The sequence below is a fragment of the Carlito syrichta genome, unplaced genomic scaffold (assembly GCF_000164805.1).
Source record: "Carlito syrichta isolate Samal-C Ts95f unplaced genomic scaffold, Tarsius_syrichta-2.0.1 Scaffold304019, whole genome shotgun sequence".
NCBI lineage: Eukaryota > Metazoa > Chordata > Mammalia > Primates > Tarsiidae > Carlito > Carlito syrichta.
This window is the reverse complement of record NW_007248115.1, coordinates 4,860-15,396: the sequence shown is the minus strand read 5'-3', so window position 1 is coordinate 15,396 and position 10,537 is coordinate 4,860. Positions and strand designations below refer to the sequence as shown.

The window sequence follows — 10,537 nt, the reverse complement described above, 5'->3', positions numbered from 1 at the left end:
TGATCATGCAGGTACCCCTGTAATGAAGTATGCCCCTCACTCCCCTAGCAGTTTCCCTCAACTGCCAATTCACCCCCCCAACAGTTTCCCATTACTGTCAATCACTTTCTTATAGCATTATAATTGTTCAAGATCATCTTATGAGTGACAACATATGGAACTCTGTTCTTTGTTTCTGTGATAAATCACTGAGCATGATAGACTCCAAATTCATCCAGGTTACTGCAAAGTCCATATATTTGTCGTTCTTTATCATCCACTTGCTTTCTTTTTTTTTTATAATCGATATTTTTTATTTTGATATTGTGGGGTACAGTCAAGGGTTAGGTATACAAATATGCTTCATTCAGGCCCCCTTGTTGATAATTGGTGTCTCCCCATCTCCAGTCAGATGTTTACTACCATTAGTCCCATCTCCCCCCATAGTTTCCCAACAGTATCAGTCATTTTCTTATAGTAGTGCATTGGATGATCAAGGTCCACTATATGAGTGAGAATATGTGGTACTCAGATCTTTGCTTCTGTGAGAGGTCACTTAGTATGATAGACTCTAGCTCCATCCAGGTTGCTGCAAAATTCATGATTTTGTTCTTTTTTATGGCTGCATAGTATTCCATCGTGTATATGTACCACTTTTTAAAATCCAGTCCTCTTTTGATGGACAGCGTGGTTGGTTCCAGGTTCTTGCTATTGTGAACAATGCTGCAATAAACATTTGCGTGCAGGTATCTTTTTTATAGAGTGATTTGAGTTCTTCAGGGTAGGGTCATATGGGAGGTTGATGTTTAGAGCTTTTAGGAATTGCCACACTGCTTTCCACAGAGGTTGCACTAGCTTACACTCCCATTTTCGCCACATCCTCTCCAACAACTATTATTTTCTGAGTTATTGATAATTGCCATTCTTACTGGAGTTAGGTGGTATTTCAGTGTGGTTTTGATTTGCATCTCCCTGATGATTAGTGAAGTTGAGCATTTCTGTGGGTGCTCAGATGTCTTCCTTTGTGAAGTGTTTGTTCATATCTTTTGCCCACTTTATAATGGGGTTGTTTGTTTTTTTCTTTTCAGAACGTTTGAGTTCCTTGTAGATCGAGGATGTTAAGCCTTTGTCAGACCTGGAGTTGGCAAATACTTTTTCCCAGTATGTAGCCTGTCTTCCTGCTCTCTTGATGGTTTCTTTGGCTTTGCAGAAGCTTATCAGTGTAATGAGGTCCCACTTGTCTATCTTATTCCTTATGGCCTGTGGGTTTCTAGTTTTGTTCAGGAATTGGATGCCAGTTCCAATTTTCATGAGGGTATGTCCTTCATTTTCTAAGGTTCTTATGATTTGAGGTTTTATATTTAGGGCCCTGATCCATTTGGAGTTAATTTTTGTGTATGGGGATAGATAGGGGTCCTGTTTCAATCTTCTGCATGTGGTCAGCCAGTTTTCCCAGCACCATTTACTGAATAGGTTCTCCTATCCCCAGTGGTAGGTGGTGGAGGCTTTGTCGAAGATGATTTGGTTGAGAAATTGAGGTCTTGCCTCTGGAATCTCAATTCTATTCCATTGGTCTATATGCCTGTTCCTATACAAATACCAAGTTGTTTTGATGATTGTAACTTTATAGTAAAGTTTGAAGTCTGGTAATGTGATACCACCTACTTTGTTTTTTTTGCTGAGGATTGTTCTGGCTATTCTTGGTCGTTTGTGTTTCCATATGAATTCCTGTGTTGCTTTTTCTAGGTCTGAGAAGAATGTTGCTGGTAATTTGAAGGGTATTGCATTGAATCTGTAGATTGTCTTAGGTAAGATGGACAACATCTCTGGTTAGGAAGATGCCAAGGTATTTCATTTTTTTGTGGCTATTGTGAATGGAATTGTGTTTTTTATTTGGGTTTCTGTTTGTTTATTATTGTTGTAAAGAAATGCAATTGTCTTTTGCACATTTATTTTATATCCTGAGACTTTGCCAAAGACCTTTATCAGTGTAAGGAGGTTTTTGACAGATTCTCTTGGGTTTTCAAGGTATACAATCATATCATCTGCAAAGAGAGATAATTTGACTTCCTCTTTCCCTATTTGGATACCCCCAATTGCCTTCTCTTCTCTGATTGCTCTAGCCAGGACTTCCAATACTATATTGAACAGGAGGGGTGAGAGTGGGCATCCTTGTCTTGTTCTAGTTTTCAGGGGAAATGGTTCCAGTTTTTGTCTGTTTAAGAGTATGCTGGCTGTGGGTTTCTTGTAGATGACTTTTACTACTTTGAGGTATGTTCCCTGTATGCCTAGCTGTTTGAGGGTTTTTATCAAGAAGGGATGCTGGATTTTATCAAAAGCTTTTTGTGCATCTAATGATATAATCATGTGGTTTTTGTTTTGACATCTGTTGATGTATTTAATTACATTTATGGTTTTACGAATGTTGAACCAGGCTTGCGTCCCAGGGATGAATCCTACTTGGTCATAATGAATGATTTTTGAGATGTGTTGTTGAATCTGGTTTGCTAGGATCTTGTTGAGAATTTTAGCATCTATGTTCATCAAAGATATTGGCCTGTAGTTGTCTTTTTTTGTTGGGTTTTTACCTGGCTTGGGTATCAATGTGCTATTAACCTCATAAAATGATTTTTGGAGGGTTCCATCTTTCTCAATCGCCTGAAATAGCTTCAGTAAGATTGGAATCAGTTCCTCCTTAAATGTCTTGTAGAATTCTGCTGGAAAGCCATCTGGTCCAGGGCTTTTTTTTGTAGGTAGTTTTCTTATTACATAGTCAATTTCCTTGATTGTTATTGGTCTTTTAGGGTCTCAATTTCTTCTTGTTTCAACCTAGGCAGGTTGTGTGATGACAGAAAGTCCTCCATTTCCTTGAGGTTTTCAAGCTTGTATCCATACAAGTGTACATAGTAGTCTCTGATGATCTTTTGTATTTCTTCAGGGTCAGATGTGACTTCATCTTTTGTGTTTTTGATTGTGCTTATTTGGTTTTTTTCTCGTTTTTTTCTTGGTCAGTCTAGCTAGGGGACCATCAATCTTGTTTATCCTTTCAAAGAACCAGCTTTTTGTTTCATTGATTTTTTGTATTGTCTTTTTGTCTTCTATGTCCTGGATTTGGGCTTTTATTTTGGTGATCTGGATTCTTCTGCTGAAATTAGGGCTTTTGTGATCTTGCTTTTCCAGCTTCCTTAGGTGGCTTGTTAGGCTATTAATTTGTGCTCCTTCCAATTTCTTCATGTGTGTTTGTAGGGATATAAATTCCCCTCTTACTATAGCTTTTAAGTGTCCCAGAGATTTTGGTAAGATGTTTCTTCATTTTCATTTGTTTCCAGGTATCTTTTGATCTCTGTTTTGATTTCATCATTGATCCAGGAGTTGTTTAGCATCATGCTGTTTACTGTCCATATCTTTGTGGTTTTGGGGGGAACTTGTTGGTGTCAATGTTTATTTTTATTCCACTGTGGTCCGAGAAAGTGCATGGCAGAATTTCAGTCTTTTTAAATTTCCTTATGCTTGATTTACGACCGAGAATGTGGTCAATCTTGGAATATGTCCTGTGTGTGATGAGTAGAATGTGTATTCTCTGGTCTTTGGATGGAGTGTTCTGTAGGTATCAAATAAGTCCATTTGGTCCAGAATCACATTGAGGTTCCGAATCTCATTGCTGATTTTTTGTCCTGATGATCTGTTGTGGATTGTGAGTGGGGTATTAAAGTCCCCAGTTATGATAGTGTTAGAATCAATATCTTTCTTTAGTCTTCCTAGGAGTTGCTTTATAAAAGTTGGTGCAGCTATATTAGGTGCATATATGTTTAGGATAGATATTTCTTGTTGATGGAGTGAGCCTTTTATCATTATGTAGTGTTCCTCTCTATCTTTTTTAATTTTTGATAACTTAAATGGTATTTTGTCTGAAATTAGGATCACGACTCCTCCTTTCTCTTGTGTTCCATTCACCTGGAAATATGTTTCCCATCCTCTTACTTTGAGTCTGTGCATGTCCTTTCTAGTGAGATTGGTCTCTTGAAGGCCGTATATTGTTGCCTGGTGATATTTTGTCCATTTTGCCATTCTATGTCTTTTCAGTGGTGCATTTATTCCATTCACATTTAGGCTAATTATTGAAATGTGAAAGTTCATTCCTAACATATAGTTCTTTTTGAGTTGTTGTTCCACTTGGTTTACTGTCTTTCGTTTGTTTTGGGGGTTGGTTCATATGTATTTTATTCTTTTTCCTGTACTCTCTGAAAAATGTTGCTCTTCCCCACCCCTTTTCTTCTGTGTTTAGTACTTTCTTAAGTATTTCATGTAGAGATTGTTTGGTGGTAGCATAAGTTCTTAGGGATTGGATATCTGGGAAAGATTTTAATTCTCCCTCGCTGATGAAGCTTAACCTGGCAGGGTAGGTTATTCTTGGTTGAAATTGTTTATCTTTTAGGACTTTGAAGATAGGGTTCCAAGCTCTCCTAGCCTGCAGGGTTTCTGTAGATAAATCTGCTGCTATTGTAATTGGTTTTCCATGGTAGGTAATCTGACCTTTTTCTCTTGCTGCCTTTAGGATTTTTTCTTTTATGCCTACTTTGTTTAGGCAAATTATTATGTGTCTAGGAGTTGGTTTTCTCATTTGTTGTCTTGCAGGGGTTCTCTGGATCTCTTGTGTTTGAGTTTTTGCATCATTGATTAGATAAGGGGAGTTTTCTTGAATGATCTCATGGAAACTTTGTTTCAATGTGGTCTCTGTCTCTTTTTCTGCCTCAGGCAGACCAATTACTCTTAGGTTAGGCCTCTTGAGGTAATTGCTCATCTCTTGAAGGTTTTTTTCTGTCTTTTTGAGCTTGTTTTCTGTGTTTTTGAGAATTTGGGTTATTTCTATATTTTGGTCCTCAAGCTCTGAGATTCTTTCTTCTGCTTGGGTAATTCTGCTTTCCATGCTTATCAGTTTATTGTTTATTTCATTCAAAGTATTCTTTATTACTGTTATCTCAGATATCAGCTCCTTTCGAGTTTCTTCTTGAGTCTCCTCAATTCTTTTTAATCTCTCCATTAATGTTTTGATGTCTAGGGTTGTATTTTGAGACCATTCAGTTGTTTGCATTCCATAGTCAGTTTTCTCAGTGTCTGCCCTCCCAGGAGTCCTGTAAGGACCTATATTCTTCTTTTGGTTTTTCTTCATTTGTGTAGATTTTTCTCTCTGGTCCCTTAGTGGATCAAGTTCCTGAGATCTAATCTCCAGCCCCTCTCCTCTCTTTCTATTGCAGGCAGTTAGCTTGTTGTGTAGGAGATCTGTGACACTAGTCACTATTCAGCATAGGGGAGGGGCTTTGTCTCCTGTTAATGACGTCACCATGGGAACCAAGGTGGAGGCTCTGCTAGGTGGGTGGTGTGATGTAAATATGCCTTTAAAATGGCGGAGGTGGTGGCTTGCTTTTAGGCGGCTCCTGTGGGTCTCTAGGTGGGACCAGCTTCACAGCTGGGTGCTGGGTCTGGGGTGCCTCCAGCTGGCTGGGGTGGAGGACAGTGTCAGGCATTTCCTTCTCTGGAGCTGGAAGCCTGTGATTGGCACCTTACACCAGCTTGGGGTTCTGTCCCCTTACACAGGCTTGTGGTCACACACACTGAGTGCCTCACCCAGGATGGTCCAGGGGCTTTCAATCTCCAAAGCTCCAGAGGGCAGGTGGTGGCTCTGGGTCTCTCCCAGGGCACTTTAGCCAGAAATGGAACTGGTATCTCTAAGGGGCGGGCACTCAGAGTCTCCCTGCATGACCAGCAACTTCACACTGGGTGCTGGTCTCCATGCTGTGGCCAGGGATGGAGCTGTGATTCATGATTTGGAATTTCCCAGCCAGCCAGAATCACATATAGTGGAGCAGCCGGTCCGGTGGTGTTGTCTGGCCCTGCGTGGGACCAAAAGTCCCCAAGCCTTGTACGAGTGTGGGTGGAGGTGGGCGGGGGGGGGTGCAGGAAGAAAAGTAATAGTCTTTTTGGGAAACTCATGTTCAGAGAATCTCAGGGATCCATCTATGCAGTCGCCATCTTGCCATCTCCTCTCTAATCCTTACTTTAATTTTAACCCTCTTTCTCATTAAACTGTAATATTTCTTAAATCAAAAGGCAGGCCTGTGACTTGTTTTTCCCGAAAGCACCTGTTTTTTGGAGATACTCTGTCTCAGTTTCTTACTTCCTCATCAATCACAACTGTCAATGTTGTTACTCATAAAGGGTATGAGGAAGTACCTTTTCCTTTTTAGCTAAAGGTTTCAAAATTTGCATTCCCTTGTCCCTTCAGGGGGGAAATTTTTGCTGCTGAACCTTTTTTGCAGTAAACCTATACATAGGTTTACTGCTAATTCCACATCCTTGCACATTCTAGCTAATTGTTTTATTTATCAAGGGAAGTGTTTTTCAAGCGTAAGCATGCATTCCTTTAAGGCCAAAAGGAGTCCTTCAATAGGATCCATGGGGCTCTGCCTCCATCATGGCCGCTTCCCACTGGGGCTCTGCTCCCAGTCAGTGTTCTTCCCATTTTCACGTAACCTCCATTTTGCCTTGTTAGGGGTTGTGGCTTCTGGCAAAAAAGCAGCATCTCCAAAGATATTTTAAAAAATATAATCCCAAATAAAATTATGCCAAGTAAGGAAGAAGAGACCCAAGAAATATGATCTAATTTCTTCATTGAAAAACTTTTCTGAAATGAACAAAGAAGTTGAAGTAAGTAATTTTTTTTAAGTTAGGGGTCACTCTGTCATCCAGGCTAGAGTGCAGTGGAATGATCATGGCTCACCTTCTGGGCTCAAGTGATCCTCCCACCTCTGCCTCCTTCTGAGTAGCTGGTACTACAGGTGAGTACCACCATGCCTGGCTAATTTTTTAAATTTTGTTCGTAGAGACGAGGTGTTGCTATGTTGCCCAGGCTGACCTCAACCTCCTAGGCTCAAGTGATCCTCCTGCCTCAGCCTCCAAAAATGCTGGGATTATAGGCATGAGCCATCACGTCTAGATAAGTGATAATCCAGTATGACAAATGGGTTATCAAATCCCAAATAAGTAACTCTTGGATTTTTGTTGGTTCAGGACAAAGAATTCCAAATATTCATAAACAAATTAAAGAGTAAATGAGAAATAATAACCATTAGAAATCTCTTAAATAGATCTCACTCTATAGGTATATACTTCTCTATCAACACTAGAAAATTGCAGCAATGTTTACATTTCAAGCTACCTTCTCTTAATCTAGTTTATGTTCTGGTTGTGTTAGGAACATATCACTTACCTCACTGACTTCTCTATCTGCCGCCCAAGTTCTATTCTGAGCCTTCAGGATAGTAGTCTCAGAAGATAGCTTTTCTGAAAGTCAGAAAACAAATATCTTTAGATGTGGAGTGTTTGAAAAAAGACAGGAATGCATATGAAATTATTTGAGATGCACACAATATTCAAGAGTAAAAAAATACAATAGTTTGGGGGAGGTAAGAGGCTTTTTAATTAAAAAAGAAGTGGCAAGAGAATAAGAGAAAATGAGATATAAGATAGAGTAGTACTAGGTGATGATAATGAACCTGAGTGAAGTATACCAAATAGTGGAAGGCCTGAAAGGAAAAGATGCCAGGACATGTGAAATGAAACAACTATGTCTATGGCATAACTTGAAACTTTTAGGGCAATACATTTGCCTTCATTTATTCATAATTTTATTGCATTCATAATACACATTTTGCATTAATACAACACGTCTTCAATTTTTTTACATATATTCATAAAGACATCAACTTTTATCACTAAAAGAGAGTTATTCAATATCCTCAGTGGCCATATGAGGAAACAAAGAAGTGATGTGAACTGAAGAGGTTATACAGACAGCTTAGAGAGCTGGGATTAGAATCCAGAACATGAGTGCTACCCCATGTTCTATTACAATGTATATATATTGAGCATTGGTATTACTATCTCCAAGGAGTTTATATTCTTTTTGAGAAGCTAAAAGAGACACACTAAAAAAATAAAACATAAAGTAAAGTCGATTTTTACACTATATCTGAATGTCTTAATGTGACCTAGAGGTTCCTCATGTTTTGACCCCACTAATTCTCAAACCTCCTCTTTTTGCACTGTCCCTCTTTTGTTCTCTCTGCTCCAAAAAAAAGGCCTTCTTTCTGTCCTACTAATTTATCAAATCATTCACATCTTGGGGCATTTGCACTGCTCTTTTCTCTACTTGAAATACTCTGTTTGGTTTCTTTGTGTGGCTGTTACCTTTTCTTCATTCTAGCTTCAAGTCCTCAGAGAGCCTATTCTTGCCACTCTAATATCACCTTCCCCTTTCCCAAGGTACACTTGCAGTTCGCTGTTTCATTTTTATCCCAATATTTATCATTCTCTGAAATTTTCTTTTTTCTGTATACATGTTTATGACCTGTCTTCCCCTCTAACAAGTTCATAGCTGTATCCTCAGCAACTAGAATTGTACCTGGAACACAGAAAAGGCATCGTAGATATTTGCTGAATGAATGGTAGAGCATTCATGAGACAAATGAATTCAAGGCAGTATATAATATGTTCAGATGCTTTACAAGGTTACTTGAAAAAAGGTACAGTGATAGAAATGGCAGTGCAAAAGATGAGTTGAAGGCCAGGCTTGGTGGCTCAGCCTGTCATCCCAGCACTTTGGGAGGTCAAGGTGAGTGGATAACCTGACCCTATAGGTTCGAGACCAGGCTGGGCAACTTGGTGAGAACTTGTCTCTACAATAATCAAAAAATTAGCCAGGCATTGTAGTGCATACCTGTAGTTCTGGCTACTTGGAAGGCTGAGGTTGAAGGATTGTTGGAGCCTAGGAGGTCAATGCTGTGGTGGCCATGAGTATGTCACTGCACTCCAGCCTGGGCAACAGAATGAGACTCCATCTCAAAAAAAAAAAATGAGCTGAATAGAACATGTCACGTGAAACAAAGATAACCTGTGAGATCAGACACAAAAGCCAATACAGAAAACCTTAAGGCTAGTGATGCCTACTGGAAAGAAGAAAGGAATGGAACTTATATTACACCTCCAAACCATGTGAAAGTCACATGAACAGGACAGGTACTGTTTGCAAAACTGCAAAATAAGCATCATGAACAAGGTCCCAAAGAAGTGCTCTGAGGGGGAAATAATGAGCTACATTTGCGGTGTTCTTTATTTATTAGCAATAATGGAAATAGTGAGGGCATAAGCCTCCATTTAGAGCTTGGTGGAAACTATAAAATGGTTAAGTTGAAAATTTTGGCTTTCAGTATAATAAAATTTTACAAACTTTACTTGGTAGTTTCTTTCTCATTCCTAGCATAGTAGAACAGTTATTCCAGGATGAAGCAGGTCAATAAAGCATTAACTATATGCTACTAAATCCATAAAGTCCATATGAAGCAGATAATAAGTGGGAGGAGATACATCTGCAATCTTCTAACTGATCACATATAGTCCAACACGATGAAATGCTAAATTCAGTTGAATCCAACAAAACTTTATTCAGTAGCCACTATTTTCCAGGTAACATACCAGTTCTGGGGAAAGGATGAAAAAAATAGTGGCCCCTGCCCTGGAAGATGTTATACTTTATCTTTGAAGAGCTTATGATATGTCAAAAAGGCAAATATAAACAGATAATCTAAATACATTGTTAAAAAGTATACAAGAAATTTATAGTAGCACAAAAATGCATTTAACCCAACTTTCAGAGAATAGAGCTAGGTTCCTGAGAAAGATAATGCCCTAGTCAAGGCCTGAAAGATGAGTAAGAATCAGCCAGGCTAAAAGAAAGGAAGAGGATTCCAAGCAGGGCACTGCATGAGTGAAAACCACAGTGGTTTTTACCTTTGAATTTTTGTACTAACTTCTGTTACCTCATCCCACAAATTCACTACCAAAATATCCTTACTTTTTTCATTTTACCTATTTAAAAACTCATCATCTTATTTAGGTCTTCCTCAGGTGATACTTTCTTTAAGTTACCATGACCATTCCAAAATGAGTATAAATCATAAAGAACTCCTACAGCATTTATGGTCCATACAGCAAACTATTATACTTATATAAATACAGTACTATCCTCTAATTGTTAAACTTATCTTTGACTACTACTAGCTCTGCTTTCTACATCTTTATTATCATAGAATCAGATAATCCACATGTTATACATCTATAGGGATAAAAACAGAGGCGCATGTAGGATAAGAAGATGGAGAAGAGGGTTTTCTTGTATACATACCATTCTCAGCTTTTAGCTTCTCCAGCTCTATAGCACTAAGAAGCAAGCTTCTCTTTTCATTTTCTAGTTCTACCACTCTCTTCTGCAAAGTGGTAATAGTCTCCTCAGTGACTACCTACATTGTAGAAAGACAACAAATTAATGGTTCTCCAGTGAAAAACTGTCATACTAATGCCCAGATTGTCGCCAGCATTTTTGTCTTCTAAAAGTTCTTCAGCCATGAAAATCTTTAAAAATAACATCTACTTATCTGCCTAGGTGATCTTTGAAGGAATGTTTTTTTTACCTAAATATAGAAAAATATTTTGCACAATTATA

The 10,537-nt window shown here is 38.7% G+C and overlaps 1 pseudogene; it reads right to left on the bottom strand.

Moving 5' to 3' along the window:
* Window positions 1-10,334, bottom strand: part of LOC103261816 — a 30,394-nt pseudogene extending 20,060 nt beyond the window's left edge.
* Between the last annotated feature and the right edge of the window lie 203 nt (window positions 10,335-10,537).